At 40.0% G+C, this 25,671-nt stretch overlaps 1 protein-coding gene across 1 annotated transcript in view; it reads left to right on the top strand.

Annotated features, from left to right (window-relative positions):
• Positions 1–5,070: 5,070 nt before the first annotated feature.
• The window catches only part of gfpt2 (glutamine-fructose-6-phosphate transaminase 2), a 112,542-nt gene continuing 91,941 nt past the window's right edge, over positions 5,071–25,671 (top strand). Inside the window, exons 1-3 of the mRNA XM_061930021.2 lie at positions 5,071–5,364; positions 9,565–9,727; positions 9,827–9,882. The gene's annotated coding sequence lies outside the window, so the exon portion shown is untranslated. The remainder of the gene's footprint in view (positions 5,365–9,564; positions 9,728–9,826; positions 9,883–25,671) is intronic.

Genomic DNA, 25,671 nt, shown 5'->3' with positions numbered 1-25,671 from the left:
AGGTACGAGGAGAGTTCAAATAGCAACAGTCTGCGGGGAGAAGTTCTGAGAAGACACTGGACTCACCGGCACCGAGCCACGTCTCAGTTAAGCACAGGAAGTCCAGACAGCGTGACTGGAAGAAATCCCTGAGTGGAAACGTTTTGTTCGCCACTGATCTGGCGTTTACCAGACCAATTCTGGCAGGAGATGAGACCGGCGTCGCAGCACACCGGGAAACCCGGCACAGCAACCTCAAATTCGAAGGATTCACCCCACGCTGGCGGCACCGGGCTGCGCAGGTGCGGCGCGTCCAGGGTCTCTCATCGGGGCCCATTTCCGGTACAGGGTAACCCGATGGATCCACGGAGGGCCAGAAAGCAACAAGGGAACCGCTTAATCCATTTCTGGAAGAGCACGCCAACAGCACTCTCTGCTTTACCCGGCGGCCACCACGGGTGCCGCGGCGACACTTCCGCGGAAAGCTCAGGGCTGGAAACCGGAAGAGGTGAGCTGGTATTCCTGACAGCAACGGGGGCAGGTCATTTGGACCACCATAATCCAAAGAAATGTTATTTTTGATCGTTGGTCGAAAAACCAACAATTCTTGGCGATCATACACCAGCAGAGACTCAAACTGTATAATGCAGAAGGACAAAATCAACAAAAACTGAAACCAGACTGAGAGCGGTAGACGGCCAGCCACACACGACGGCGCCATCTTGGAATATATATGCGGCGTGGCATGGAGGCAATCATTGCTGAGGTGTTATGGATGCCCAGGATGCTTCAATAGCGGCCTTTAGCTCACTTGCATTATTGAGTCTGGTGTCTTTCAGCTTCTTCTTCACAATACCCCACAAATTATCTATGGGGTTCAGGTCAGGGGAGTTGACAGGCCAATGGAGGACAGTAATGCCGTGGTCAGTACACCAGTTACTGGTGGTTTTGGCACTGTGGGCAGGTGCCAGATCATGCTGGAAAATGAAATCATCATCTCCATAGAGCTTTTCAACAGATGGAAGCATGTAGTGCTCTAAAATCTCTAGAAGCGTCTGACTTGGGCTATGGAAAAGAAGCACTGGACAGTTGCAGAGTGGTCCAGAGTCCTGTTTTCAGACGAAAGCAAGTTTTGTATTTCATTTGGAAGTCAAGGCGCTAGAGTCTGGAGGAAGCAAAATCCAAGTTGCTTGAAATCCAGTGTGAAGTTCCCACAGTCCGCAATAGTTTTGGGAGCCATGTTAGCTGCTGGTGTTGGTCCACTGTGTTTCATCAAGTCCAGAGTCAATGCAGCTGTGTACCAAGAGATTTTAGAGCACTACATGCTTCCATCTGTTGAAAAGCTCTATGGAGATGATGATTTCATTTTCCAGCATGATCTGGCACCTGCCCACAGTGCCAAAACCACCAGTAACTGGTGTACTGACCATGGCATTACTGTCCTCCATTGGCCTGTCAACTCCCCTGACCTGAACCCTATAGAGAATTTGTGGGGTATTGTAAAGAAGAAGCTGAAAGACACCAGACTCAATAATGCAACGCTATTGAAGCATCCATAAGACCTCAGCAATGATTGCCTCCATGCCACGCCGCATTGATGCAGTCATCCGTGCAAAAGGATTCCCAACCAAGTACTGAGTGCATTAGTTGACATTTTCAAATGTTTGATTTTGTTCAGCTGTTATAAATCTTTTTTTTTTTTACTTGGTCTGAGGAAATATTCAAATTTTTTGAGATAGGATTTTTGAGTTTTCTTAAGCTGTATGCCATAATCAGCAATATTAACATAATAAAAGGCTTGCAATATTTCAGTTGATGTGTAATGAATCCAGAGTGATGACATTTTTGTTTTTTTAATTGCATTACAGAAAATAAAGAACTTTATCACAATATTCTAATTTTCTGAGACAATCCTGTAAAGCCGTTTGGACCCCAAATATGACAAAACTCTACCTTTTCAGACTTTTTTCATGGGTGGAAAAAGTGTTTGACATTTAGGTTCATACGATGTAAACATTATCTACATAGGTACCACAACTTACGATCTCAATTGGTTCTGTGACTGAGCTCCTAAATCAAAACACTTGTATCTTAAATCAATGTCTCCCATTTTATCCATCCATCCATCTTCCGCTTATCCGAGGTCGGGTCGCGGGGGCAGCAGCCTAAGCAGGGAAGCCCAGACTTTCCTCTCCCCAGTGGGATCCCGAGGCGTTTCCAGGCCAGCCGGGAGACATAGTCTTCCCAACGTGTCCTGGGTCTTCCCATTGGCCTCCTACCGGTCGGACGTGCCCTAAACACCTCAATCAAAACCGGAGCAGCATCTCCTCATCCGTGGCTCACTAGTGCAACAACAAGGCCGGAAATGTGTCCCGTGAAAAAACGTCCGACCGGAACTCTAATAACTAAAGTTCCTTGGGTGAATAATGTAAACTCACCACACCGGTATGTTTTAGTGCTTTCATGGTGAGTTTACTGACAGATATAAGTAAGAACTTTACACTACTTTATATTAGAAATGGCAACAGTGGAGGATGAATGTCACATAACAAGAAGATAGAGAAAAAGAAGAAGTTTATCGACTATGGCGTCGGCATCGACTACAAAGACGGACGTGCGCAAATTGTCAGGATCCCAAATACAGATCAGCAGGTACCAGAAGGTAAGAAAAGTTGCTTTTGCATAATATTGCAAAACAAAATGCCAGATAATGTCTTACCTTATACACACACCATAATAACACTCCTATGTTGAAGCACAGTACAATCCATCAAGCGGTGCTGCTTCATAGCTTACCAAAGTCCTACTACAAACCCCGTTTCCATATGAGTTGGGAAATTGTGTTAGATGTAAATATAAACGGAATACAATGATTTGCAAATCCTTTTCAAGCCATATTCAGTTGAATATGCTACAAAGACAACATATTTGATGTTCAAACTCATAAACATTTTTTTTTTTTTGCAAATAATCATTAACTTTAGAATTTGATGCCAGCAACACGTGACAAAGAAGTTGGGAAAGGTGGCAATAAATACTGATAAAGTTGAGGAATGCTCATCAAACACTTATTTGGAACATCCCACAGGTGTGCAGGCTAATTGGGAACAGGTGGGTGCCATGATTGGGTATAAAAGTAGATTCCATGAAATGCTCAGTCATTCACAAACAAGGATGGGGCGAGGGTCACCACTTTGTCAACAAAAGCGTGAGCAAATTGTTGAACAGTTTAAGAAAAACCTTTCTCAACTAGCTATTGCACGGAATTTAGGGATTTCACCATCTACGCTCCGTAATATCATCAAAGGGTTCAGAGAATCTGGAGAAATCACTGCACGTAAGCAGCTAAGCCCGTGACCTTCCATCCCTCAGGCTGTACTGCATCAACAAGCGACATCAGTGTGTAAAGGATATCACCACATGGGCTCAGGAACACTTCAGAAACCCACTGTCAGTAACTACAGTTGGTCGCTACATCTGTAAGTGCAAGTTAAAACTATCCTATGCAAGGCGAAAACCGTTTATCAACAACACCCAGAAACGCCGTCGGCTTCGCTGGGCCTGAGTTCATCTAAGATGGACTGATACAAAGTGGAAAAGTGTTCTGTGGTCTGACAAGTCCACATTTCAAATTGTTTTTGGAAACTGTGGACGTCGTGTCCTCCGGACCAAAGAGGAAAAGAACCATCCGGATTGTTATAGGCGCAAAGTGTAAAAGTCAGCATGTGTGATGGTATGGGGGTGTATTAGTGCCCAAGACATGGGTAACTTACACATCTGTGAAGGCACCATTAATGCTGAAAGGTACATACAGGTTTTGGAGCAACATAAGTTGCCATCCAAGCAACGTTACCATGGACGCCCCTGCTTATTTCAGCAAGACAATGCCAAGCCACGTGTTACATCAACGTGGCTTCATAGTAAAAGAGTGCGGGTACTAGACTGGCCTGCCTGTAGCCCAGACCTGTCTCCCATTGAAAATGTGAAGCCTAAAATAGCACAACGGAGACCCCCGGACTGTTGAACAACTTAAGCTGTACATCAAGCAAGAATGGGAAAGAATTCCACCTGAGAAGCTTCAAAAATGTGTCTCCTCAGTTCCCAAACGTTTACTGAGTGTTGTTAAAAGGAAAGGCCATGTAACACAGTGGTGAACATGCCCTTTCCCAACTACTTTGGCATGTGTTGCAGCCATGAAATTCCAAGTTAACTATTATTTGCAAAAAAAAAAAAAGTATGAGTTTGAACATCAAATATGTTGTCTTTGTAGTGCATTCAAATGAATATGGGTTGAAAAGGATTTGCAAATCATTGTATTCCGTTTATATTTACATCTAACACAATTTCCCAACTCATATGGAAACGGGGTTTGCAAAACATCTTGATGGATTTTTGAGCGTTGTGTGTAACATTCTATATTTTCAATGGAACATATAAAATGTTGGTGTTGTTTACTTGAGTCATATTGCAGTCCACACGTACATCTATGTGTGACTGCCATCTACTGGTCGCACTTATCATTTAATCATGTACCAAATATAAATAGCTTCGAGGTCGGTAAGCACAACCAAAATTATTCAGTACATTAGGAGCACCGGGGATTTTTGAGAAAGTTAAAGGATTTTAAGTGCCTCTTATAGTCTGACAAATAGGGTATATGTCGTGGCTTACTGTGGTAGATACTAAAAGGCGGTGAGTGCGACCAGTCCTTTAGTGTCCACACTGTCAATGATTAAAAAAACAAATACCTAAGGATGCACAAAATCACAAATTAGATGCGGAGGCAAACAGGAGGGCTCAAACAGCAATAAAAGAAACAACTGAAGGGACTAAATAGGAAGTGTTGATAAGAATCAGCTGTGGGTTTCATCTTCAGCAGAAATACAAACAAATAGGCGGTCACTACATTAGGGACAACAGGAAAACAACTCAAAACAAAGAAAGTGACCCAACCTGTGTCACAGCGGCTGTGAAATAAGTCAATATGTCTCTTTCTGACCAAATAAAACAAAGCGATGCGTACGCGGCGGGATAAAAGACAAGTAAGGAACGTCACATAGCGTCCGTCCGCAATAACAGTCCCCAATAACCCGGACCAATTTGAGGGTCACACCCTGATTTGCGACTCATTATTTTTTGTTTGCATTGCTTCAGACGATGAACGCGACATAATATATTTATGTTTCATTTCATTTTTTAACTGTTTTCTTTCCATGACTAGGCTTACAACAACAGCACGGTGTTATTTCCGCTTCTTTACGCGCCGGGAGCTCGCTATCCGGGTACTTTGTACCATTCTACAAACACCATGAAAGACACGAACATCGACCACAAAAAAGGAGACCACCTCATTATACTATTGGCGAAGTTTTATATTCAGAAATGGTAAGTTTCTCAACCCGACCTGTTTTTTGTGCCTTTAAAAAAGAATTAGAACTCTACGTTAAAATACTCTCTATTAGGGATGTCCGATAATGGCTGATATCCGATATTCCGATACTGTCCAACTCTTAATTAGCGATATCAACCGATATATACAGTGGTGGAATTAACACATTATTATGCCTAATTTGGACAACCAGGTATGGTAAAGATAAGGTCCCTTTTTAAAATATTAATAAAATAAAATTAGATGAATACATTTAAAAACATTTCTTGAATAAAAAAGAAAGTAAAACAATATAAAAACAGTTACATAGAAACTAGTAATTAATGAAAATGAGTCAAATGAAGTGTTAAAGGTTAGTACTATTAGTGGACCACAATCATGTGTGCTTACGGACTGTATCCCTTGCAGACTGTATTGATATATATTGATATATAATGTAGGAACCACAATATTAATAACAGAAAGAAACAACCCTTTTGTGTGAATGAGTGTAAATGGGGGAGGGAGGTTTTTTGGGTTGGTGCACTAATTGTAAGTGTCTCTTGTGTTTTTTATGTTGATTTCATAATTTAAAAAAAACAATAACAAAAAAACGATACCAATAACAAAAAACCGAAACCGATAATTTCCAATATTACATTTTTAAAGCATTTATCGGCCGATAATATTACGTTTGGGCATTTCTTGTTTTCATGTCCGTCTCTCCACTCACTAGCTCTCTCGCCCTCTGTCTCTGCCTCTCCCTCACCAATGTTTCTGCGTGCGCACGCCTCCACAGTTTGTTTTGTTTAACCCCTTCTTAACCCTGGACATACATTGAAAATACACGCAACCCTAACTCAAAATGCTGGACATTTGAGGCATTTAAGAAACCCCGCCCGGACACCCCGGACAGTGCTGCAAAAGAGGACATGTCCGGGGAAAAGATGACGTTTGGTCAGCCTAGAATAGAGATGTCCGATAAATGCTTTAAAATGTAATATCCGAAATTATCGGTATCGTTTTTTTTATTATCGGTATTGTTTTTTTGTTTTTGTTTTTAATTAAATCAACATAAAAAACACAAGATACACTTACAATTAGTACACCAACCCAAAAAACCTCCCTCCCCCATTTACACTCATTCACACAAAAGGGTTGTTTCTTTCTGTTATTAATTTTGTGGTAGGTTCCTACATTATATATCAATATATATCAATACAGTCTGCAAGGGATACAGTCCGTAAGCACACATGATTGTGCGTGCTGCTGCTCCACTAATAGTACTAACCTTTAACACTTCATTTGACTCATTTTCATTCATTACTAGTTTCTATGTAACTGTTTTTATATTGTTTTACTTTCTTTTTTATTAAAAAAAATGTTTTTAATTTATTTATCTAATTTTATTTTATTAATTTTTTAAAAAAAAAGGACCTTATCTTCACCATACCTGGTTGTCCAAATTAGGCATAATAATGTGTTAATTCCACGACTATATATCGGTATCGGTTGATATCGGTAATTAAAGAGTTGGACTATATCGGATATCGGCAAAAAGCCATTATCGGACATCCCTAGCCTAAACTATTTACTTGCTCAAAAAGGTTCATTATTTCTTCTTATTTCAAATGTTCTTGTAATTAGACAATTTTTTCGGCATATTAGATGGAATTTTTACCTGACATGTTTCTAGTGCAGTCTTCTTCAGAAGGGTCACCTGACCACTAATATTACTAATATGTCATTTAAAACACTTAACACCTTCAGTATATCAGTATGTGGAATTAAATGATGGAATGGATTAACCAAAGAAAATCAAACAATGTACTAATATGATCCACTTCAAGAAACTCTTCAAACTTAAAAGTGTTTACAAAGTACAAAGAAGAAGAACCATGATAAACAGTCTGAATTTATTCCAACCATCCATTCAATTTCTATTTTTTTATCTCACCATATGAAATATAACTTACTTCACTAATTATTATTTATTTATTTATTTTTAATGTTATTAGTTAAGGATAATATTGTGAATAAATTGAACAGGAAGTGAACAAAAGTTTTAGCAACTGCCATGTAAAGGAACAGGGGTAGGGTTAAATAAGCTGCGCTTCTTCCTACTCCTTTTCAAACATGTTAAGAGAAACTGGAGATTGTTCTATGCATGCATGTTCCAAATAAACACAAACTCAACTCAACCATCCATTCAATTTCTAGATAATCTTATTTATCTCACCATATGAAATATAACTTACTTCACTAATTATTATTCATTTATTTTTAATGTTATTAGTTACAGAGTATTTTGTGAATAAACTGAGAACAGGAAGTGAACACATTTTTTTAGCACCTGCTATGTAAAGGAAAAGGAGTAAGGTTAAATAAACTCTGCTTCTTCCTACTCCTTTTCCAACATGTTGAATAGAGAACCTGGAAATTGTGATGTATCATGTTGTATGCATGCATGTTCAAAATAAACACAAACTCAACTCCAACTCAATATACTACAAACCCCGTTTCCATATGAGTTGGGAAATTGTGTTAGATGTAAATATAAACGGAATACAATGATTTGCAAATCATTTTCAAGCCATATTCAGTTGAATATGCTACAAAGACAACATATTTGATGTTCAAACTCATAAACTTTTTTGCAAATAATCATTAACTTTAGAATTTGATGCCAGCAACACGTGACAAAGAAGTTGGGAAAGGTGGCAATAAATACTGATAAAGTTGAGGAATGCTCATCAAACACTTATTTGGAACATCCCACAGGTGAACAGGCTAATTGGGAACAGGTGGGTGCCATGATTGGGTATAAAAGTAGATTCCATGAAATGCTCAGTCATTCACAAACAAGGATGGGGCGAGGGTCACCACTTTGTCAACAAATGCGTGAGCAAATTGTTGAACAGTTTAAGAAAAAACTTTCTCAACCAGCTATTGCAAGGAATTTAGGGATTTCACCATCTACGCTCCGTAATATCATCAAAGGGTTCAGAGAATCTGGAGAAATCACTGCACGTAAGCAGCTAAGCCCGTGACCTTCCATCCCTCAGGCTGTACTGCATCAACAAGCGACATCAGTGTGTAAAGGATATCACCACACGGGCTCAGGAACACTTCAGAAACCCACTGTCAGTAACTACAGTTGGTCGCTACATCTGTAAGTGCAAGTTAAAACTCTTCTTTGCAAGGCAAAAACTGTTTATCAACAACACCCAGAAACGCCGTCGGCTTCGCTGGGCCTGAGCTCATCTAAGATGGACTGATACAAAGTGGAAAAGTGTTCTGTGGTCTGACGAGTCCACATTTCAAATTGTTTTTGGAAACTGTGGACGTCTTGTCCTCCGGACCAAAGAGGAAAATAATTATCCGGATTGTTATAGGCACAAAGTGTAAAAGCCAGCATGTGTGATGGTATGGGGGTGTATTAGTGCCCAAGACATGGGTAACTTACACATCTGTGAAGGCACCATTAATGCTGAAAGGTACATACAGGTTTTGGAGCAACATATGTTGCCATCCAAGTAACGTTACCATGGACGCCCCTGCTTATTTCAGCAAGACAATGCCAAGCCACGTGTTACATCAACGTGGCTTCATAGTAAAAGAGTGTGGGTACTAGACTGGCCTGCCTGTAGTCCAGACCTGTCTCCCATTGAAAATGTGTGGCGCATTATGAAGCCTAAAATAGCACAACGGAGACCCCCGGACTGTTGAACAACTTAAGCTGTACATCAAGCAAGAATGGGAAAGAATTCCACCTGAGAAGCTTCAAAAATGTGTCTCCTCAGTTCCCAAACGTTTACTGAGTGTTGTTAAAAGGAAAGGCCATGTAACACAGTGGTGAACATGCCCTTTCCCAACTACTTTGGCACGTGTTGCAGCCATGAAATTCTAAATAAATTATTATTTGCAAAAAAAAAAAAAAGTTTATGAGTTTGAACATCAAATATGTTGTCTTTGTAGCATATTTAACTGAATATGGCTTGAAAAGGATTTGCAAATCATTGTATTCCGTTTATATTTACATCTAACACAATTTCCCAACTCATATGGAAACAGGGTTTGTAAATTTGAAAACTGCTACTCTAAAAGCTGAGTCCCTCAGCAACGTTAGATCCTAAACTATTATCCTTTTGAACTTTGGACTTTCTCTTGCGTTGAGGTAAAGTGGCTGAAGGGAACACATTTTTTTGTAATTACAGGCCGTGGGACGTCCACGTCTGGTTTTCAGCTGGCGTCACCTTAGTGAAGGTCAACTTGAAATGAGGTCGACAAGTGCGGACAAGATGGTCCATCTGTGAAGGATAGTGGAAGAACCGTACTGTAAAACTTTGGTATTGGCTTGTTTCTTTCCAGCATAAAGAGGTGGGCCGTGAATTCTAAGCACACACTAACAGTCCAGCATGAGTGGGTGTGGTGTGCTGGCAGTCATGACATAATACACATGGCTCTCTACTTCTCCAGGCCCGACATGACGTGGATTCGAAACGCCCTCTGTGCTCACTCCCAGATGTGTGACGGTAAGCACCACCCTGCCGGGGTGACCCACGCACACAAAAACATGCTCGCCTCCCAATGTCATGAAGCATGTCTTGGCCTCCTTCGTTCCTTAGAAACCGCAAAACATTGAAATAATTGTTTTTACTCCTCACAACAATACGACACAGTTTAGACGTGACGCTGATGAAATGATGAGGAAACACTAAATATGATACATAACTCCACCCGATATTGTCTGGGTGGGGGTGAACATGTTGAAATGTGTATACAGGTAAAGGTCAACTCTTAAGAGGAACTAGTGGACTTTCATCCAAAGATTCGAGGAGTGGTTGAAGTACTTTGTGCAGGAAATCCTCTTAAGTGTCACTTTAAGGGATTTTATCACATGCTTGGAAACTTTTTGACTGGCATGGCTCGTATTAGTGTCTTGCACTAATTGTTCATACGTGTGGAAGTAGTGTCATAGAAAGTAGATGAGGCCATTCCTGAAGGACAGAATGTAGGATGAATGTAAGAATGGTTTGAATGTGGAAGAGTTTGAATTTCCAGGAAAACCGGAATTTGGTTTGGAACTTGGGAATGTGTTAATAATAATAACTAGAGATGTCCGATAATATTGGGCTGCCGATAAATGCTTTAAAATGTAATATTGGAAATTATCGGTATCAGTTTCAAAAAGTAAAATGTATGACTTTTTAAAAGGCCGCTGTGTACACGGACGTAGGGAGAAGTACAGAGCGACAATAAACCTTAAAGGCACTGCCTTTGCGTGCCGGCCCAATCACTTAATGTCTACGGCTTTTCACACACACAAGTGAATGCAAAGCATACTTGGTCAACAGCCATACAGGTCACACTGAGGGTGGCCGTATAAACAACTTTCACACAGTTACAAATATGCGCCACACTGTGAACCCACACCAAACAAGAATGACAAACACATTTCGGGAGAACATCCGCACCGTAACACAACATAAAAACAAAACAGAACAAATACCCAGAAACCATTGCAGCACTAACGTTTCCGGGACGATACAATATACACCCCCCACTACACCCCCCCCTCCCCCCAACCTCAACCACACCCCCCCAACCCCGCCCACCTCAACCTCCTCATGTTCTCAGGGAGAGCATGTCCCAAATTCCAAGCTGCTGTTTTGAGTCATGTTAAAAAAAATAATGCACTTTGTGACTTCAATAATAATTTATGGCAGTGCCATGTTGGCATTTTTTTCCATAACTTGAGTTGATTTACTTTGGAAAACCTTGTTACATTGTTTAATGCATCCAGCAAGGCATCACAACAAAACTAGGCATAATAATGTGTTCATTCCACCACTGTATATATCGGTATCGCTTGATATTGGAATCAGTAATTAAGAGTTGGACAATATCAGAATATTCGGATATCGGCAAAAAAAGCCATTATCGCACATCTCTAATAATAATGGATTAGATTTATATAGCGCTTTTCTACAAACCCCGTTTCCATATGAGTTGGGAAATTGTGTTAGATGTAAATATAAACGGAATACAATGATTTGCAAATCATTTTCAACCCATATTCAGTTGAATATGCTACAAAGACAACATATTTGATGTTCAAACTGATAAACTTTATTTTTTTTTGCAAATAATCATTAACTTTAGAATTTGATGCCAGCAACACGTGACAAAGAAGTTGGGAAAGGTGGCAATAAATACTGATAAAGTTGAGGAATGCTCATCAAACACTTATTTGGAACATCCCACAGGTGAACAGGCTAATTGGGAACAGGTGGGTGCCATGATTGGGTATAAAAGTAGATTCCATGAAATGCTCAGTCATTCACAAACAAGGATGGGGCGAGGGTCACCACTTTGTCAACAAATGCGTGGGCAAATTGTTGAACAGTTTAAGGAAAACCTTTCTCAACCAGCTATTGCAAGGAATTTAGGGATTTTACCATCTACGGTCTGTAATATCATCAAAAGGTTCAGAGAATCTGGAGAAATCACTGCACGTAAGCAGCTAAGCCCGTGACCTTCCATCCCTCAGGCTGTACTGCATCAACAAGCGACATCAGTGTGTAAAGGATATCACCACATGGGCTCAGGAACACTTCAGAAACCCACTGTCAGTAACTACAGTTGGTCGCTACATCTGTAAGTGCAAGTTAAAACTCTCCTATGCAAGGCGAAAACCGTTTATCAACAACACCCAGAAACGCCGTCGGCTTCGCTGGGCCTGAGCTCATCTAAGATGGACTGATACAAAGTGGAAAAGTGTTCTGTGGTCTGACGAGTCCACATTTCAAATTGTTTTTGGAAACTGTGGACGTCGTGTCCTTCGGACCAAAGAGGAAAAGAACCATCCGGATTGTTATAGGCGCAAAGTGTAAAAGGCAGCATGTGTGATGGTATGGGGGTGTATTAGTGCCCAAGACATGGGTAACTTACACATCTGTGAAGGCGCCATTAATGCTGAAAGGTACATACAGGTTTTGGAGCAACATATGTTGCCATCCAAGCAACGTTACCATGGACGCCCCTGCTTATTTCAGCAAGACAATGCCAAGCCACGTGTTGCATCAACGTGGCTTCATAGTAAAAGAGTGTGGGTACTAGACTGGCCTGCCTGTAGTCCAGACCTGTCTCCCATTGAAAATGTGAAGCCTAAAATAGCACAACGGAGACCCCCGGACTGTTGAACAACTTAAGCTGTACATCAAGCAAGAATGGGAAAGAATTCCACCTGAGAAGCTTCAAAAATGTGTCTCCTCAGTTCCCAAACGTTTATTGAGTGTTGTTAAAAGGAAAGGCCATGTAACACAGTGGTGAACATGCCCTTTCCCAACTACTTTGGCACGTGTTGCAGCCATGAAATTCTAAGTTCATTATTATTTGCAAAAAAAAAATAAAGTTTATGAGTTTGAACATCAAATATGTTGTCTTTGTAGCATATTCAATTGAATATGGCTTGAAAAGGATTTGCAAATCATTTATATTTACATCTAACACAATTTCCCAACTCATATGGAAACGGGGTTTGTAGTTAAACTAAAATAATGTTATTCGGAAACAATAAGAGACAGTTAAACACAAATATAAAAACAGTAGACATTGAAATGGTAAAATAAATCACATTTGTATGTGTAATAATAGATGATAAAATAAACGGGACATCTCATAAAAAAATATACAACATAAGTTGGCAAGAAATACTTCAATGATGAACAAAGCGAAATATGCTCTGAACCAAAAATCACTTCATATTCTCTATTGCTCACTAGTTTGACCGTGTCTGAGTTATTGTGTAGAAATATGAGGAAAAAACTACAAAAGTACGCTTCATTCACTAATTGTGTTGCAAAAAAAGATCAGTTGGAATAATATATCATGTTGTTAAAAGGAAAGGCCATGTAACACACTGGTAAAAATGTCCCTGTGCCAACTTTTTTACAATGTGTTGCTGCCATTAAATTGTAAGTTCACGATTATTTGCAAAAAAAAAAGAAGTTTCTCAGTGTGAACATGAAATATCTTGTCTTTGCAGTCTATTCAATTGAATATAAGTTGAAAAGGATTTGCAAATCATTGTATTCTCTTTTTATTTTTGAATTACACAACGTGCCAACTTCACTGCTTTTGTATATGCCCAAATATTTTTTCCGCTGGTTCTGACTCAGCCTTTTATCTCCTCGAGGGTATTTTGTAAATGTATTTAAATTGTGTGAGAAAATAACACAAAGAATGGACCAAAACACATCCAAAATGTCCCCCAGTCTTTGGTAAGGGACGTCAGCAGGCTTGGAGCCAAAATGGAACATTGTTAGAAAACAGACCTAAAATCACTGCCGTGTCTATTTTTGGGTGGAGATTTGACTTTTAGTTGCACAATTATGAAACAGGTGGCAACCTTGTCAGCACGAGGCGGCCCCTATGGCTTGTGCTTGTACAAACATCATTTACAAAGTAGCTCTCAAGTCGTGGTACCTGACTAATAAACGGTACACTTCTATCCGACCTTTCATATCAAGTGACATAACTTCAGGGAATTGGACACGGCCCCTCTCTGACGTCCGCCGCGGGCGGGTTTTCTTCGTCTTGGCGTGTGTGCTACGCCATCGGAGTTTCACAGAACCACATCTGGGCCTGATTCACTGTGAGCTGGCCGGGAGGCAAACCCGCCAAAGCGTCGGCCGTTTTCTTAGGCTGCGGGGTTGTCCTCAAGTACTCTACCCTTTCAAAGTAAAATGTCTACACTGCAAAAAGTCAGTGTTCAAAAACAAGAAAAAACAAAACAAAAATGAGGGGTATTTTATTTGAACTAAGCAAAATTATCTGCCAATAGAACAAGAAAATTCGGCTTGTCAAGACTTTCCAAAACAAGTCAAATTAGCTAACCTCAATGAACCCAAAAATATCTTAAAATAAGTATATTCTCACTAATAACAAGTGCACTTTTCTTGGTAAAAAAAAAAATGTTGAAAAATATTCTTAAATGAAGTAAATGCTAGTGCCATTATGTTGATGATTTTTTTTTTTCATGCTTGAAGTAAGAAATTATTACTTTAAAAAAGTAGTTTTATACTTGTGAGTGTTGATGACACAACACTTGATATTCTAGTTTCAAGCATGTTTTACTCAATATAGGCCATCAAATCTCAGCAACAAGCTGTAATATCTTACTGAGATCATTTAGGAGCAAAACACTTAAAACAAGTAAAACACTCTAACATAAAATCTGCTTAGTGAGAAGAATGATCTTATCAGACAGAAAATAAGCAAATATCACCCTTATTTGACATATTTCATCTTACTTAGATTTCACTTTTTGCAGTGTACTTGCTGCACTGTAAAAAATAATTCTGTAAAAAAAAAACGATCATCTACTGGCAGCTATGACTGCCAAATGAAAACCATAAAATTAAAGTAAAACATTGTAAACCAAATAATGATCAAAAACATTATATTTACAGAAATGTTCATGAAACGTTTTGCGGAAAATTATTGTAATTTTACAGATTTTTACTAAATTATTAAGATCAACCACCTTTAATAAAGTGACGATGCAAAGAGAAAAATACCTTTATTCGACAGTTTTTCCAAATTATTACATTAAACACCTTTAATGAAGTGACAATGCTGGCAGTTCCACAGAAAAATACCATTATTTTACGGATTTTTTCTGAATTGTTAAGATCAACCATCTTTAATAAAGTGATGATGCAGAAAAAGACCTTTATTTAGATTGTTAGTATGGACATAGACTTTTATATAACAAGCTACATATTTAATGAAAGATAATTACTGTCATTTTATATGAATTTGAAAGTAATTTTAGAAAACAGAAAAGGCTACGTATAATTAATTTGGTATTTTTCTGTAAAAAAAAATAGAAATATACATAGTTTGTCATTACTGGCATATTACTTAAAATATTTATTTACAGATAATGTCTTCAATTCTACAGTTTTATAAACTATTTAAAAAAATAGAAAAATTACAGTTGAACTTTAGAGTAAATTAACCATAAAAATAGGAATTTTTTTTACAGTGCAAGTCCTGTCAAAACATGTAGGGTCCCTGGAAAAACAGAGTGCTTATTATGCAAACAGCAGTTATAGCTCTTGCGTTCTGTATCGACAGAAACATGTCCCAGTAAAATGTGTTCACCCTTTACAGTATATTTGGATTTACAGGAAAAACGATATAATGCCACACACAACTCTGGTAGATTACGTAACACTGTGCGACAACACAATGTTTCCACAAAAAAGACAACTTGTATTTATTTATTTTTGCTATAACTCAGCCATTAGAGTCGTGCGTCTCTGCGGTGTTGATCCAGCATACTCCCCCATCGAGAAGGAAGCGAAGAAGTGTGGTCGAGAAGTCCTGCGCAGGCCCCCCCGGCCCCTAACATTAAACAGATGTTGACGATGAGACACCCCCCCCTCCCCCCATCTAGATATGACCACCGAGCTGGAGGTGCTCAACTCACTGGAGCGACATCCTGCTGATGCATGTTTAGTGGGCTGCTAGTCTGTGGCAGGAAATGCACAGCAGAAAGCTTTCAACACTCCCATGTGTTTGTGTGCTTCAAGTCGCTATGAAAGATGCCCAAAACTCACACGGTGCACAGTGTGTGGCCCCCGCCAGCACACCTGACGTCAAACCGCAGCTATTGTTCAACCATTTTAAAAGCAGGTGTACCATTGGACAAGGACACGAACAAGATATATTTATTGTCATTGCACAAGTCCAAACCCCATTTCCATATGAGTTGGGAAATTGTGTTAGATGTAAATATAAACGGAATACAATGATTTGCAAATCCTTTTCAAGCCATATTCACTTGAATGCACTACAAAGACAACATATTTGATGTTCAAACTCATAAACATTTTTTTTTTTGCAAATAATCATTAACTGAGAATTTCATGGCTGCAACAAGTGCCAACATAGTTGGGAAAGGGCATGTTCACCACTGTGTTACATCACCTTTTCTTTTAACAACACTCAATAAACGATTGGGAACTGAGGAAACTAATTGTTGAAGCTTTGAAAGTGGAATTCTTTCCCATTCTTGTTTCATGTAGAGCTTCAGTCGTTCAGCAGTCCGGGGTCTCCGCTGTCGTATTTTACGCTTCATAATGCGCCACACATTTTCGATGAGAGACAGGTCTGGACTGCAGGCGGGCCAGGAAAGTACCCCCACACTTTTTTTACAAAGCCACGCTGTTGTAACACGTGCTGAATGTGGCTTGGCATAGTCTTGCTGAAATAAGCAGGGGCGTCCATGAAAAAGACGGCGCTTAGATGGCAGCATATGTTGTTCCAAAACCTGTATGTACCTTTCAGCATTAATGGTGCCTTCACAGATGTGTAAGTTACCCATGTCTTTGGCACTAATGCACCCCCATACCATCACAGATGCTGACTTTTGAACTTTGCGTCGATAACAGTCTGGATGGTTCGCTTCCCCTTTGGTCCGGATGACACCATGTCGAATATTTCCAAAAACAATTTGAAATGTGGACTCGTCAGACCACAGAACAGTTTTCCACTTTGCATGAGTCCACCTTAGATGATCTCGGGCCCAGAGAAGCCGGCGGCGTTTCTGGGTGTTGTTGATAAATGGCTTTGGCTTTGCATAGTAGAGCTTTAACTTGCACTTACAGATGTAGCGACCAACTGTATTTAGTGACAGTGGTTTTCTGAAGTGTTCCTGAGCCCATGTGGTGATATCCTTTAGAGATTGATGTGGGTTTTTGATACAGTGCCGTCTGAGGGATGGAAGGTCACGGTCATTCAATGTTGGTTTCCGGCCATGCCGCTTACGTGGAGTGATTTCTCCACATTCTCTGAACCTTTTGATGATATTATGGAGCGTAGATGTTGAAATCCCTACATTTCTTGCAATTGCACTTTGAGAAACGTTGTTCTTAAACTGTTTGACTATTTGCTCACGCAGTTGTGGACAAAGGGGTGTACCTCGCCCCATCCTTTCTTGTGAAAGACCGAACATTTTTTGGGAAGCTGTTTTTATACCCAATCATGGCACCCACCTGTTCCCAATTAGCCTGCACACCTGTGGGATGTTCCAAATAAGTGTTTGATGAGCATTCCTCAACTTTATCAGTATTTATTGCCACCTTTCCCAACTTCTTTGTCACGTGTTGCTGCCATCAAATTCTAAAGTTAATGATTATTTGCAAAAAAAAAAAAGTTTATGAGTTTGAACATCAAATATGTTGTCTTTGTAGCATATTCAACTGAATATGGCTTGAACATTATTTGCAAATCATTGTATTCCGTTTATATTTACATCTAACACAATTTCCCAACTCATATGGAAACGGGGTTTGTACAACGAAACTGCTGTTTGTTTTCAGCACAAACCCGTTCAAGATGAGACAAACAAACAGTGAACAGGGTTACAGAACAGGAACGCTGATGGGTCGCCACAAGGCGCCACGTAAAAGATGGGAAAAAGGTAAAACGCTGGGGAAGAAGATGAGTAAAAAAACTACAGTCTAGACTGGGCTCCTAATGGGGCCTAGTCTGGAGTGGGAAAAAAGCTCCATGCCATGCACACATAAACATGTTACATTTAATCACGACAACTCGCAACAAAGTGTAGACAAGACAAAACAAAGAGAGCAAGCCGGGAGAAGAAGGGAGCGGAAACAAATGCGATGTCAGATGGCAGATGGAGCTAAGGTCCAAGCTTTAATCAATATCAGTGTTTTTTTTTTCTTTTCTGCACTCTTCTCCCTAGATTTGAACTGCAGGAAAAAAAACTGCGTTGGTTGTCACACTTTTTATTCTAGTGTGAAATGGTCATTATTAAAACATTTTCATTGGTCAATAATCTTTCAATAATTAGGGGCAATAATTAGAGATGTCCGATAATGGCTTTTTTGCCGATATTCCGATATTGTCCAACTCTTAATTACAGATTGCGATATCAACCGATATATACGGTCGTGGAATGAACACATTATTATGCCTAATTTTGTTGTGATGCCCCGCTGGATGCATTAAACAATGTAACTTTACCATGAATTGATTAACGCGGACCTCGACTTAAACAAGTTGAAAAACATTTTTCGGGTGTTTACCATTTAGTGGTCAATTGTACGGAATATGCCGTATTTTCCGCACCATAAGGCGCCCTGGGTTATAAGCCGCGCCTTCAATGAACGGCATATTTCACAACTTTGTCTACCTATAAGCCGCCCCGTGTTATAAGCTGCATCTAACTGCGCTAAAGGAATGTCAAAAAAACAGTCAGATAGGTCAGTCAAACTTTAATAATATATTAAAAACCAGCGTTCTAACAACTCTGTTCACTCCCAAAATGTACGCAAATGTGCAATCACAAACATAGTAAAATTCAAAATAGTGCAGAGCAATAGCAACATAATGTTGCTCGAACGTTAATGTCACAACACACAAAATAAACATAACGCTCACTTTCTGAAGTTATTCTTCATTCATAAATCCCTCGAATTCTTCTCCTTCGGTGTCCGAATTAAAAAGTTGGGCGAATACGGGATCCAAAATGGCCGGCTCCGTCTCGTCGAAGTCATTGCCTTCCGGAAAGCTTGGACCACAGTTGTGACCGAAATATCCGCCCAGGCATTTACGATCCACTGGCAGATGTTGGCGTATGTCGTCCGGCGCTGTCTCCCTGTCTTAGTGAAGGTGTGTTCGCCTTCGGTCATCCATTGTTCCCACGCCGTTCGCAGTCGTGCTTTAAATGCCCTGTTGACACCAATATCGAGCGGTTGGAGTTCTTTGGTTAATCCACCCGGAATGACGGCGAGTGTTGTATTTGTGTGCTTCACTTGTTTTTTGACACCATCTGTGATGTAAGTTTAAATTCTGCGTTGTACGCGTGTCGCTTAGTAGGAGCCATTTTGTGGTCTTTACAGATGTAAACACACAAATGAAATGAAACGTAATATCCGGGGGCTTCTTCTTCTACGGGGGCGGGTGGTTGCTTACAGTAGAAGAAGAAGCGCTTCCTCTTCTATGGGGGCGGGTGCTTACCTTGGCGGTTGCTTACCATAGAAGAAGAAGCGCTTCCTCTTCTACGGGGAAAAAAGATGGCGGCTGTTTACCGTAGTTGCGAGACCGAAACTTTATGAAAATAAATATTTATATTAATCCATATATAAGGCACACCGGGTTATAAGCCGCACTGTCAGCTTTTGTGAAAATTTGTGGTTTTTAGGTGCGGCTTATAGTGCGGAAAATACGGTACTGTACTGTGCAATCTACTAATACAAGTTTCAATCAATCAATCAAAAACAAGGTTTAAAACAAGGAATTAAACAAGGAATTTGGGACATGCTCTCCCTGAGATAATCCTAATGCCCACTACAACTATGGGAAATACTATATTTGACTTTCCCAAAGTGTATTATTATTATTATTATTATTTTAAACATGCCTCAAAAGCTACAAAAACAATGAAGGCACACAGCTTCAGTCCAGAGTATACTAGAGCATACTTGCCAACCTTGAGACCTCCGCCTTCGGGAGATGGGGGAACCGGGGGGCGTCGTGGTTTGGTGGTAGCGGGGGGTGTATATTGTAGCATCCTGGAAGAGTTAGTGCTGCAAGAGGTTCTGGGTATTTGTTCTGTTGTGTTTATGTTGTGTTACGGTGCGGATGTTCTCCCGAAATGCGTTTGTCATTCTTGTTTGGTGTGGGTTCACAGTGTGGCGCATATTTGTAACTTGTTTCTACGGCCACCCTCTGTGTGCCCTGTATGGCTGTTGACCAATTATGCCTTGTGTAAAAGTCGCTTATATCATGTGACTGGGCCGGCACGCTGTTTGTATGGAGGAAAAGACGACAGGTTGTAGAGGACGCTAAATTGAGTGCTTTAAGGCACGCCCCCAATAATGTTGTCCGGGTGGAAATCAGGAGAAATTCGGGAGAATGGTTGCCCCGGGAGATTTTCGGGAGGGGCACTGTAATTTGCGAGTCTCCCGGGAAAATCGGGAGGTTGAAACCAATAGGGACGGCGTGGCGCAGTGGGAGAGTGGCCGTGCACAACCCGAGGGTCCCTGGTTCAATCCCCACCTAGTACCAACCTCGTCATGTCCGTTGTGTCCTGAGCAAGACACTTCACCCTTGCTCCTGATGGGTGCTGGTTAGCGCCTTGCATGGCAGCTCCCTCCATCAGTGTGTGAATGTGTGTGTGAATGGGTAAATGTGGAAGTAGTGTCAAAGCGCTTTGAGTACCTTGAAGGTAGAAAAGCGCTATACAAGTACAACCCATTTAAGGTTGGCAAGTATGAAGTATGCCCTATGCTGTACTTTGCCGACTCTATCACAAAAACCCGGTACATACCTTTATGCATACTTGCCAACATTGAGACCTCCGATTTCGGGGGGTGGGGGGTGGGTTGGGGGCGCGGTTAAGAGGGGAGGAGTATATTTACAGCTAGAATTCACCAAGTCAAGTATTTCATATATATATATATATATATATATATATATATATATATATATATATATCTATATCCTGAAAATATGCAAACAAAACTGTGTTTAGATAATTGATACTTCAAACTTGCATACATAAATCTTAAGGAATATAACATAACTTGGCTTCTGAGAGCTTCAAAATGTAATGAATAAAATGCTAAAGTTGTTGATAAACAAGAAATTATTTAAATAATTAAATATGGTCATTTTAAATGAATTATTATGATCATTTAAAATTAATTATTTCCAATATGTTTATTTTAATGTATAATTCTATGGCTGGATGTAATAAGCAGTCAGAAAAAATACAAATAAAAATACAATTAATTTTGATGTTTTTAGCAAAATATAGTAAAAATGTATTTCGTTTTTTTTTTTTAATTAATAAATATATTTATTTTTAGGTAAGATAAACATAATAATACAATTTGTCTCTAGTCTGGATGATTTAGTTCTTGTCCTCCCGTCATGAAAAAAGGCTGTCCTCACTCAGGTCCGCATGGAGCTGGAGGGGGCGTGGCCTCCAGCTCCGGCTGAAAATCGGGAGATTTTCGGGAGAATATTTGTCCCGGGAGGTTTTCGGGAGAGGCGCTGAATTTCAGGAGTCTCCCGGAAAATTCGGGAGGGTTGGCAAGTATGTCTTTATGGGATGACAACATGAACAGAAAGTCTTTGCGTTGGATAAGGGCGGGAATTAGCAATTTATTGGCCATAATAAAAGTCATTAAACATTAGTCAAATTATGATAAAAAGTAGAGGATATCTGTATTATCTTGTATGCCTTTCAAATAGTGACGTCAATCAGGGTTCATTTTCAGTTGTAAAAAACAATGAGGACACCACATAAGGTTAGTTAGCAAGCAGCATTCATCAAAGTGAACATTAGACTCTAAATCAGGAGGCTGACTCTGCTGTAATCTACCCACTTGATTATGAAACATATTCTAGCAAAGGTCCTAGGCCTCGTTGAGAACTCCATTGAGTTGATCGATGCAGAAGTGAAAGAATACAATGTCTCTTTTATGTCTCATAAATCTGACTCGTATGATAAAGACTGGTTTGGGTTTAACTCTTGGTAGGCCTGGACTTGGATTGTGATAAGTGGTTTCTCAAGAAACCACCCTGCTCGTTAAAGTGCAGGAGTGTCATGACTTACTGCACCCCATGGAGTGAACCAAGGACGACATGTTGACATAGGAGTGGCAAGGCAAGGCAAGAGCTCCATTTGTACAATTCAAAGTGCTCGACTGAAATTACAAGAAGGCAAAACTAAAACACAAATCAAAAAAGTAATCATCATTTGAAGCATGTAGAAGTAGAACAATAGGGGACCCACTATCGAGTCCTGAGGAACACCCGGGTCACAGCCATTTGGTCAGAGACATCGATACCAATTTCAACAAAGTATGTCTTGTGATGAAGATAGAACCTAAACAAGTCAAGAGTAGAAGAAGATAGTCCCACCCAGGTTGGTCAACTGTGTCTACACACTCAAATATGACGAGTTATTTTTTCTACCCAGATGCTGGGTTGAGCCTGTTGGGTTAATTCTAAGGAGTTGGGTAGTTTTTGTGACTCAACCAGTTACCCAGCTGGCTAGGTGTGTAACTGGGGGTGATGTCACACGAAATAGGCGTGTCCTAAACCAAAATGAAAAAAGGGGTACATCATATCCATTTTGTTTTGTAGTTCTGTCAAGACAACTGCCATTTTAGTTGTGGTCTATCATCATCATCGACGGTCACTGGAACGAGTATGACGATCCTCCTGGTAGGGGTGTATCCCTTTATGGAGGATGCCTGTGCGTGACTTTGTTTTACGTGGGGAGACTGGTGCACAGACAAGTCACCACACCATCCTTGACAGAATCGACTCAGGGTCCAGTGGCATGGAGTCCAAGATGACTGGGGACCCTTTTCTGCTGCAGCCTTCTTCCGCCATCGCAGCCGTTCTGGTAGTTCTTAAATCTACCGTCTTCCGCCTGCTCCGCCGTTGAGGTCTTCACCGTATCCCTGGCTAGGGGGCAGTCAGGTACTAGGTCTTTGCCAAGGGCCACCTGGGGTAACAGTAGTAAAGGGGTTAACCTCCTAGTGCCCCAAGACCCCATAGAGGAGCCTCCACTTTAACGTCATGCCCATACATCATAGTGATGGATGACTCCCACAGGCAGAGGTTGGTATTGCAACTTGTAGTTTGCAAGCAAGCAACTTCTGCCTGCAGAGGTCGCAAAATCATCACGACATCCGGACTACAAAAAAAAAGAGCAGACAGCTACAAAAACTACAGGTTATAATCCGAAAAATACGGTAGTTCAAACAAATGTACATTATTGCAATCAGTTGATAAAACATTGTCCTTTACAATTCTAAAAGCTTTTTACTCTGCTTGCATGTCAGCAGACTGGGGTAGATCCTGCTCAAATCATATGTATTGAATGAATAGACAATCCTTTTCAATCGGGAAAATATCATTTTTGAATCGAGAATCGCGTAGAATCGAAAAAAATCGATTTTGAATCGAATCGTGACCCCAAGAATCCATATTGAATGGAATCGTGGGACACCCAAAGATTCGCAGCCTTAGTAAAAACCTCCGTAAATGTTACAGTAAATTCTATTGGTCACTTTTATAGTGTACAATTTGATGGATAACTTGCTTTGCAATCATAAGTTAAGCAGGTAGTTAAGTATGTATTTACATTTTTACAAAAAAAGTTAGATCATTTAATATTTGTTGCAACATTGGACACCATTTTTTTTTCTGTCAAAATGGAAAAAAAACAACTAATACCTTTAGTAAGAAAATAAGAAAGTAAAGAAAGAAAATATAAGGTACTTTATTGACACAAATTAATTTCAGGCTTTTGCGGGCCATATAAAATGATGTGGCCCGCGGGCCTTTGAGTTTGACACCTGTGATCTAGCTACCTTAGAAATAATAATCATCATAATTAGTCCGTATCGACAGGACACGTCTATCATGACAGGATGCACATCAAAGTCTTACCTGAAAACGAACAGGAAGTTAGCCATCTCTGATCACTTTAAGTGATACTAAACTGATGGGTGATGATCAATTGCCAACAAATGTTTTGCAAATGACAGGATGTGAGCGTGGCATGGCGCCAAGCTTTGATCTAATGGTTCGCCACAAAACACGAAATGTTAGTAACTCTTTCAAATCTTGATCCTAATTGCTACAAATGATGATGACAGTCTGAAGTGACTTTCATTTAATTTGATTCATTTAATTCTACTGTATTTTGTTTTATTTTATGTCAATTTATTTGAATGTGATGTATTTCATTTTATTTTATTTGAAATTATTTTCATGTCATTTATTTCATTTTAATTTATTTTATTTTATTTCATTTTATTTTACCCTATTGAAATTGCTGTGTTCTTTATTATCCTCCCACTGATCACATTTATGTGGCCCTTAACATTCATGAAAACTCACCAATTTTTGCAGGCGCATCAGGACTGTAGAAGTTGCATCATTTTGTCACCCCAAACACACATTTTTCAATTTGACTCAGTAGGGCCCCCTTAAAAATGTGAAAAATGTACCCCTTGCTACTAGATTCACGTATTCTCACAAAAAAAATTAAAATGGAAACGTCTATCATGAGAGGACACGCATAAAAGTCTCAAGAAACCATGTTAAAAAATTGGCCATCTTGTTTGGTTCAAAGGTCATATCTCTCTTAGGAATCAGGTGTTAGATCGGAGATCATGCGTTTGTTTTTTTTGGCTCTTCACACTCAAACGCACAGCAGCAGCCGTTTATTTCTCTTACCAGTACAGTCATGTTTTGTTTTGTACCATTTCATGATATTCAATGGGAAGGTAGAAAATGGATGGATGGACGGGCTCACCCAATTCCACGTCATCGTCTGGCCAACATCATTAGGATGGACCACACCCAATGTCTCAGTGACGAGTGACAGTCACCACACAAGAACAACACTCCATCTTCTGGAAAAGGCAAGTAAGAAAGAAAAAGGGAACAATAACTTGATTCATTGAGAAAAGGACACAAGTAAACATTTGGTGGACATTAAATACAAACCCCGTTTCCATATGAGTTGGGAAATTGTGTTAGATGTAAATATAAACGGAATACAATGATTTGCAAATCATTTTCAAGCCATATTCAGTTGAATATGCTACAAAGACAACATATTTGATGTTCAAACTCATAAACTTTATTTTTTTTTTGCAAATAATCATTAACTTAGAATTTCATGGCTGCAACACGTGCCAAAGTAGTTGGGAAAGGGCATGTTCACCACTGTGTTACATGGCCTTTCCTTTTAACAACACTCAGTAAAGGTTTGGGAACTGAGGAGACACATTTTTGAAGCTTCTCAGGTGGAATTCTTTCCCATTCTTGCTTGATGTACAGCTTAAGTTGTTCAACAGTCCGGGGGTCTCCATTGTGCTATTTTAGGCTTCATAATGCGCCACACATTTTCAATGGGAGACAGGTCTGGACTACAGGCAGGCCAGTCTAGTACCCGCACTCTTTTACTATGAAGCCACGTTGATGTAACACGTGGCTTGGCATTGTCTTGCTGAAATAAGCAGGGGCGTCCATGGTAACGTTGCTTGGATGGCAACATATGTTGCTCCAAAACCTGTATGTACCTTTCAGCATTAATGGTGCCTTCACAGATGTGTAAGTTACCCATGTCTTGGGCACTAATACACCCCCATACCATCACACATGCTGGCTTTTACACTTTGCGCCTATAACAATCCGGATGGTTCTTTTCCTCTTTGGTCCGGAGGACACGACGTCCACAGTTTCCAAAA

This window comes from Nerophis lumbriciformis, linkage group LG36 (assembly GCF_033978685.3).
Source record: "Nerophis lumbriciformis linkage group LG36, RoL_Nlum_v2.1, whole genome shotgun sequence".
Lineage (NCBI taxonomy): Eukaryota > Metazoa > Chordata > Actinopteri > Syngnathiformes > Syngnathidae > Nerophis > Nerophis lumbriciformis.
This window is presented reverse-complemented; position numbering and strand designations above follow the sequence as displayed.